General features: G+C 33.0%; 1 non-coding gene and 1 pseudogene across 2 annotated transcripts; both read right to left on the bottom strand.

Annotated features, from left to right (window-relative positions):
* Positions 1-2,146: 2,146 nt before the first annotated feature.
* TRNAI-AAU (transfer RNA isoleucine (anticodon AAU)) lies at positions 2,147-2,220 on the bottom strand. Its single transcript has one exon. It is a non-coding gene; the product is annotated as a tRNA-Ile (tRNA).
* A 5,734-nt stretch (positions 2,221-7,954) lies between these two features.
* Positions 7,955-9,170, bottom strand: LOC143606594 (transcription factor MYC2 pseudogene; annotated as a pseudogene). Its single transcript, XR_013148777.1, has 2 exons — positions 8,074-9,170; positions 7,955-8,034 (listed from the first exon to the last, which is right to left on the bottom strand). The product of XR_013148777.1 is annotated as a transcription factor MYC2 pseudogene (transcript).
* Positions 9,171-9,175: the final 5 nt, after the last annotated feature.

Consider the following 9,175-nt stretch of genomic DNA (forward strand, 5'->3'; position numbering starts at 1 on the left):
ATTTTGAATCTAAATAGTAGGACTTTGAACTTTACATATGAGTAATCATAATGTATGGAATACAAGTTTTACTACCTAACGCATTGTGAACATAAAAGTAATCAACTTATAAACATATATGACTTATAAGTTACCCATTTGGGATAGTCCAAAGAACAACTTGAAACTATGATTTAATAATTCTCAGAAAAGTTGATATGAATTATTGTTCGTCCGCAATTGATGCTAGGCCACAACCTTGAGATTTAATTTAATAAATAAACTTGCAAAACAGTATTATTATAGCTATAATATCTAATACAATCGAATATCACAATTGACTTCGTCATTCAGTATATATTATTATATCATCACAGATATATAAAATATTCAATAATGCTACATAATGATTTTATAATTAGAGCAATTCGCATAGGTTCTAAAGTCATATAAGAATAATTAACGATGGTATACTTTGTTCCGCTTCGGATTTGATTAGGACCTTAAACCAGTTCAGACTTTAAATGGCTTGGGATCTTATTTAATTATTAACTAATATGGTTAAAAGTTTTTTTATAAATAGTGAAATAGATTTTTTTATAAAGATTTTTTAGAATTAAATATCTTAATCAAATAGTATTCATGAAAATCTGTCCTAGGAAATGAGAAAATGCGATATTACAAGCCCAAATATGTGGCCTAAAGTCCAAGGATGTATGACTTCAGGGCCTCTCGGAGTCTCGGTCTCTAGCAGCTTAACAGTAAAAGAATAGTGATTTTTTATACCTTAATCATCTTACCATCTCATTAAAACGAAAATGGCATAAAAGAAAAGATAAGGTGCCCGGATAAACAGACCTATCTCGTTTTACTTATTTTACATGTAACAAAATATATAGTTTTATTGTATTAACTTCCGAGTCTTTCGAAAGACAGACCTTATTTTACGTGTAACGAATCATATAGTTTTCTCCTATAAACTTCTAAGTATTTTGAATGGCGACTCTTATTTTGCATGTAACGTTTAACGAATCATATAGTTTTTTTCTATTAGCTTCCGAGTATTTTAAACAACGACCCTTATTTTATATATAATGAGTCGTATAGTTTGTCTGTTAACTTCTGAGTATTTTGAACGGCGGCCCTTATTTTACATGTAACGAAACAAATAGTTTTTCTGTGAACCCCACAAACAAATAGCAGGCCACGTGACACTAATTATCCCACTGGTATAGCTTGGTTTCCGGCGTCTCTATAAAATTGCAATCATGGTAAAATCTTGGTTTATTATCTAGAACTTCTAAGTGCACTAATGTTCAAATGAAAAACAGATGACTTTTTATTCAACAATATAACATGACTTGTATGCGCGTATCAACCAATGTATATTTCGACAATTTGTAAAAGGGTTTGTAGTTCGATACCCTCGCCCCTAATACCGTCTCACTAATTTACTCTCACACTGGAGTCGGGTCACAAGGCTAACGGTTGAGAATAATATCTCTAATAGCAATGATTATTGTAGTCGAGACTACATGAGTGATGGCATAAAGAAACAAGCTACGGCTAATTAAACAAAACTAGAGAGATAATTGATTTCAATTCCTAATGTGCATATCATTTAATTCCTTCATTCTTCGTACACAAAGGCATCTTAATAACAATTCCTAAACAAAAAATGAATAGTACATTTGAAGGCACAATCTCAATTTGTTCACAAAGTATATGTTTTCTGTATTTTCTTCCAGGTTATGGATCTAATGTTTTCGTGTTTTTATTTTTCAACAGAGTGTTAGACATCTACTTTGACATATCATGAAAACAATATTAACATAATTATAGCAAAAATAATATGAAATTCACATACGATTTGGAATGTAAGTATAAAAGTTGTGAGTTTAAACAAATTAAAACTATGCTAAAAATAGATCCATAAACGTGAACAGCAATTTCATTCACATGATTTACAGATAGATATAGTGTCTTGAAACTCTTAATCGTAACCATGATAAAAAATAATAATAATAATAAAAGTAATACAAGAATGTAAAAAAAGAAAAATAAAGATTATCTTAAAACTTTGGCCCATGCAGGTCTCAAACCTGCGACCTTCGCATTATTAGCACGACGATGTAAAAAAAGAAAAATAAAGATTATCTTAAAACTTTGGCCCATGCAGGTCTCGAACCTGCGACCTTCGCGTTATTAGCACGACGCTCTAACCAACTGAGCTAATAGGCCAGTTTGCTAGTACGTATCTCAAAATCTATATACGTACGATCGTATTTATTAAAACATTAGTTTCTAGTTTTCTAGTTTCACAGAACTTGCAAACTTTGAAATCCTGTATCTATATGAATATATATTTGTTACATGAAAAGAAGATTATATAATGAGGTGACATAACATTCTAATGTAGATAGAGCATTATACTTTTGTTCTGCTCAACCCGGATCTTGTAAACTAATGTGTCAAATTAATTTACTTGTATAAGGTTGATGAATGATGATACGTATTAAATATCATTTTGGAGAAGGTTTCCAAGTCAAAAGTACATCTTAAAATGCATTGCATTGGATTCGGCCTTATAAAAATGACACATGCCAATATGACATACATGTGTTAGAAACATGTACATGAGTTTTCTTAACTTATGTTTATTATTTAGCAATATTTTATATTTTTTACTATCCATGTATTAATCAACCTAATTAACATATATAAATGTTCCTAAGGATCAAGACTTGGTCAACACAACCATTAAAAAATAAGTATAATTGCCTAAAATACATGTGGAGAAGCATGATTCTAGTATGTAAAACCAAAATTTGATGGAAGGAAATCAAGAATTAAGCCTTTATTTAGAAATGATGGACATAAATTTCTTTCACAATTTTATATATCTTCATCATCTAGCAACATGTCCCCCCAACAATCTATAAGCAAAAAATGTACGTAACAGTACATCTTTTCTCTCCTTTATTCCCATATTCTCATCCCATACCTTCTAAACACCCGATAAAAGTTCTTACCGATCTCGTCATTCATGAAACCTTGTAACCATGAATATAATCTGTCTAGGTTGTCATAGCATGCCAAGAACAATTTCAAACGACGACTTTACAAACGGGTGTGGGATTGAACAAGGGTCCTGCCCTAGGCCGGCCATGGGTGAGGAGGTTAAACGACCCCCTAAACTGGTTTATGGGCTATCAAAAAAGTTAAAAGATAGGAGCTTTAAACGAAAGGATGATGGTTGTAAACCAAGGTTAATGAGAAGTTGTGGGATGAGGAGGGATTGGAGTTTGGAGGATCTAAAACCAATAATGAATACCACCTAAAAATGATAATATATTGACAAAAACAACTCATGTACATGATTAGATGAGACTATATATTATTTCATCTTGTAACATATTTATTTGTAGCCTATGTGACATTATTGTAATGTATATATTTGTGTAATACTATACAATCCTTGTTTGGTCCTAGGTTAATGTTCTTGAATTAAATTGTCTTTATTAGGATTTGTTCAGGTTGATCACTTTCGGTTCAGTTAGACGCATTTATTTTGATTCCTTCAACTCGACAATATTTGGTAGCGTATTACTTGCGTATTTGCACCAATACAATCATCGTATCTCGTTTTATCATGAAAAGCAAAAATAAACTTTTTTTTCTTTTTTTTGCTAAAATGACCATAATTTTAAAACTCGTTTTAAATCTTCAACTGAGATCCCAAATGAATCATTGCAACTTGCAAGTAGAGGTGTACAAACCGGTTTTTTTTTAACAAACTGAACTGGTTTGGTTTTAATTTGCATATTTCAAACCGATTTAAGCATAGAAGTAACAAACTGATCCAAACCGGTTCGCTCGGTTTTAAACCGGTTTTATTAAAAATACCCAAACTGCTATAGGAACCTACGATTTGGTTCGGTTTTAAAACCGATTTGATTGAAAAATACCCGAGCATTGCCTCAACCTTTTTTTTATGTTTTAATTGGTTAATATACTTTATCACATATGGCCCACAACCCTCCAAATTCTAAGACTGGGCTCGGAAAAAAAATGAAAAAATTAGTTGAGCTTTGGAGGCATTAGCATTCATTAGCCCACTAGCCCCCCTTCATGTTTATGGAATCTGTTTGTCCTTGTTACTTGTTAGTAATCGAATCTTGAATCTTTTTAGTCGAGAATACCCCATGTACGTACCTAGCGGCTTTGAACTTTTAGTTGTCCTTTATATCTGAATAATCCTCAAAAAGGATGCCAAAATCATTTTTTGCACAATCTATGCAAAGCCATCGTCACGTTGTCTAAAGATAGCTTTCGAATCGAATCACAAGACTGGCATCCCCTACATTGTGGTTGTCACGTCTTCTTTGTGACACCAATAAGAATTGTTGATGTATGGGTAAGAATCATAACAAGCTAGGGGGTTTGTGAAAGAATTTTTTTTAATTGGTTTGAAACATGTCAAGATAAAGTATTTGTGTTTCAATGAATTAATATGTTTTTATAAAGTTTAAGTTATATATGTACTTTTAGTAAAACCAGTTAAGGTTTTTGATAATAAAAGTTTTCAAAATGCAACTTTTATCAAAAGTGGACATAATCTTTCATGTACATGAAAGAAATCTCAACATGATCTCACCTTTATTAAAACCTTGTGGTTTAAAGGGAAAAGCTTTGATTACCAACCTTGCTTCATGTAAAGCCCTTTGTTTTAAATTTTAATTGCCAACCTTGCTCAATGCTTTTAATATTCAAACACAAATAATGTACTCAAATCTGAGTTCCTACAATTCTAAATTTTAATAATTTAAAGCGGAAATGATTTAAGTGTAGTTTTGTATTAGGTGTAACAAAGGCAGACGTAGCTTACAAATCCTGATGTTGCATGACACGGTAACAAAGCTTAATAGTTAAATTTGTATCTAAAATTAGAGTGAAACCTTATATATTTAGACGATAATGCCCATGCAATATTTTGCTACAACTAGAATTGTACGTTTTAGAGGGAAGTAAAAATAACAAAATATATATAAAAATAAGTCTGATCAAAACTTATTTCTAAACATAGTTTACAAACTTTAAATTTAAAATTAATTACAAGGATGATTCATGTTTTGTCAAGCATATGATTATGACTGAATACCAAATGGCTAGTAGACAAATGATATTAAGGTGATCATTAACATGAAGTTTTCAAAGAGTGAGGGATCAATTCATGCATGTAGAAGACAAGAAATAGTGTGCTAATTTGTTGGTAATAAAAATGATTATGGCTTAATGATATGCAATTTCAATGATGGTGGTAATGATTAATGAGAAGTTGGTCACTTGATAGATTGTTGTTGAAAATTATCTTGACAGTTGGGAGATTGAGAGATCTTGAAAGCTAGCTTGCCGGAAGCCTTCGAGGTAACAGTAAAAGAAAAGAAAAAAGTCGACTAAACAAGTGAAGCATCTTGACACACGTCGTAACTCGTAAGCATTAAATGGAGGTAAAATATCGATATTTATAAAGAAAGAGGTTATTTAAACTTGAAAGAAAGAACTGGTTAAGCCAGTCTCATTAAACAAAAGGTAGAGTGATTTACAAATAAAAAGTAACACTCCTTGCGTAAGGGCACTAGGTGCACATTTTGATTCGGAAAGACTAAAAACTTTAACTTTTGCTCCCTTACAAGTTACAAGTCACGACATGTGGACACGAGTGCCATACCAAAATCCTCAAGTTTGCGCAACCCAAAAATCGTAGGCTTCGTAAATAAGTTTCATATTTTTAGTTCTTAAACTCCAAGACTTCTAAACTATGTCTAGATCCCACATAATTGCTTACTACATGAAGATGTTTGCTCTTCAAAAAGTTCATAAGCTTATGGTCTAAGCTCGTTTTTCTTAGCTCACAGTTTAAAAGATTGTATAAATAAACAGTTTTTTATCAATGTACATTTTTTAGACTCACGAACACGGTTTAGAAAATAAGATACGAGTACTCTTAAAATATATATTTTATAGAGTTAAATGCAAAATGCATCCTTGTGGTCAACATCTCTTTTCACATGTGAGCACCTGTGGTGACATTTTTGCACTATAAGCACCTAGAGTTTGCATTTTAACGTAATTAGAACCGAACAATAAAACACATAAAAACATGATGTTACCTTCGCTTGGCAAATGTATCTCCAGCATTACAACTAATCTTCAGAGTGTTGTATGCTAGGAGACATTTTCATAAGCGGAATAAATCCGAATTTAATAAACTATACACAAGCTCTCAGCCAGTTCCAATTTTTATCACTTTATTTGAATCGTGGCTGAGAATATTGTTAAAGAAGTTGGCTTGAAGGCTTACACGTTGTATAATATATTTATTATAATATGTTTTATTTAATAAATGGCTTTGTATTATATTATTTTTCTCTACTAAAAAAATATTATAATTTAATTTATAAAAAAAAAAAGTTACCAAATTTTCAGCTATAGTTCAATGTTTTTCTTTTTTTCCTTTGTGCTAGCTTTTATTATTCTTGGACACTCATTTGATAATTTGATAATGGGAAAATCAGAATCTGATCATTTCGAAATGACTGAAAGTATAAATTGGGTATCTAAAGACTAATAAAATTAAAACATTTAAAAACTTAAAATAAAAAAATAGATTGATCTTTTATATTTATTCAGTGGTGCCATGAACCAAACGTGGTTATTTGTTTATAGTGACACTTTTGTTTTATGTCAGGGGCCAGCCAGCCCTCCTCACAAGTCCACACCAATCTTTATCTCACCATGTGAATTCAATGCTTCTTCCATGTTCTAATTATTCAGATATTTTCATCTATTTTATGTGTTGCAACTTCATTTTATCTCATCATTATCATTCATAGTAGTAGTAGTTTTTATTTAATTCTACTTTTAAGTTTCTTACCCAAAACCCACTTGATATATTTGAACACCAGTAGATTATGTACATTTTTAGGCACAAGCGTTTCTACTTTTAATTCAAAACCAAAATAAACATGAAATCATGTCGGATAACAACATTTAATATATTTAATCTAATTACATATCACATGAACATGAAGAGAGCTGTTGAAAGAAAGCTCTCTCGTTTTATTTAACATTTGGATAATTCATACACTCATTACACTAACAACATACACGGAATTAACATAAGTATGTATACTACTACTACTAAGTACTATGTTACATAAACAACATCACTACTATGTTTATTTAATCAAAGAAAGCTCTTCACATAATCTTCTAGTATTGAATATACTTGAATTACGGCCGCAATACTTTTGTTAATGTACTTTTGTTAATGTACATAATTCAAGTATACTACTATATTATGTGAAGAGCTTTCTTTAAGCTCAGGGTAAACTTATAATGCATCATGCACACATTATATAGCATGTAAGAACAGGGTAAACTTGTCCATTAAAAAATATGCCTATAAATAGTTACAACATTGCCCCCTCAACTTTACTTAACTTTTGTAAGTTTAATAAATAGTTAAAACTTTGGACCTTCATCTTTACCAATGTATTTCTTTTAAATTTAATTGTTAACCAACTTCCCACCAACGATTTTCTAGCGGCCGTAACTTTTTCATATACTAGAAAAAGTTATGTACATACTTATGAGCTTTCTTTGATTAAATAAACATATACTTGAATATGAAAAGCTCTTCACATAATCGTTTCTACTAGGTAAATATACTTGAATTATGTACATTAACAAAAGTATTGCAGAGCTTAAAGAAAGCTCTTCATGGTAAATATACTTGAATTGTTTTAACATGGTAAATATACTAGAAGATTATGTACATTTTTAGGCACAAGCGTTTCTACTTTTAATTCAAAACCAAAATAAACATGAAATCATGTCGGATAACAACATTTAATATATTTAATCTAATTACATATCACATGAACATGAAGAGAGCTGTTGAAAGAAAGCTCTCTCGTTTTATTTAACATTTGGATAATTCATACACTCATTACACTAACAACATACACGGAATTAACATAAGTATGTATACTACTACTACTAAGTACTATGTTACATAAACAACATCACTACTATGTTACATAAACAACATCACTTCATCACAGAACCGAAAATCGGTTGGTTAACGATAACCGAAGCTCATCCTGGCTATACAACCGCCCACCCATTTTCACGGTAGCTTGTTGGATCATCAACTCGTTCACAACCGACACACTCGCGTGGTTCACTTCCAAATCAAGTTCCATCAACGCCCCCATGAGCCGGGCAGCCGGGTGATTCTTTTTATTACATTGGATCCTAATCATTGCGTCCCAACTGATCACTTTCACATCCACATCCAGATCCGCCCTGGGAAACAACGCGGACGCTTTCATGTCCTCCGTTATAGTGGAGGAACACGTCTGTCGAGAATCCTTGCTCGCTAACTCTTTCTTCAACGTCTCCACTCGGTTCCTCAACTCCTCTTTATCAGACTCCGAGTTTTCCACTTTTGACTTCAACTCGTTAATGTACAATATCGCGTCCCCGAGGAGCGACGCCTTGTCCATTTTCGAAACATTCGGAACCACCGCCCGTAGCGCGTAGAACCTCTGGTTTAGCTTCTCCCTCCTCTGCCTCTCCGCTTCCACGTGATTCAACGGCTCTTCTCGCCCATTCGCCGGCTTCCGTCCTCGTTTTCTCGGCTTCTTCTCGGGCTCCATAACGCGAATGCTCTCCGCTTCTCGTATCACCGACGCGTCAAGGTCCGAATGGTCGGAATCCGCTCGGGTTATCTGCACACCACCCGATTTCACATTGCTCGAAGGCGGGATCACTCGCGAGACGAACGAGAGCATCCCGTCTTCGTTACTACCACACGAAGTCGGAGATCTCTTCTTATTATTATTATTACCATTCCCATTACCATTAATATTATTATTCTCTTCATGAGCTTTACTTTTACTCTCACCGAAATTCAAAATCTTACCGGATTCCGCCTTATGATACGACGAATTCACAGTTTTACCATTAGCCGCCACGTCGACAGATCTAAACTCAGTAAAATTCAACTCACGGCTACCAAAAAACCCGGTACCACGGTTATCAACAGATCTAGGGTTTTGAAACGGACCATGAATCAGAGCGCGTGAGTCTCCACGCGCCGCCAGAGAGCCACCCACATCAACCGAAT

This window comes from Bidens hawaiensis, unplaced genomic scaffold (genome assembly GCF_021521415.1).
Source record: "Bidens hawaiensis isolate Kalapana, Puna unplaced genomic scaffold, B.hawaiensis_p1.1 tig00075687_1, whole genome shotgun sequence".
Lineage (NCBI taxonomy): Eukaryota > Viridiplantae > Streptophyta > Magnoliopsida > Asterales > Asteraceae > Bidens > Bidens hawaiensis.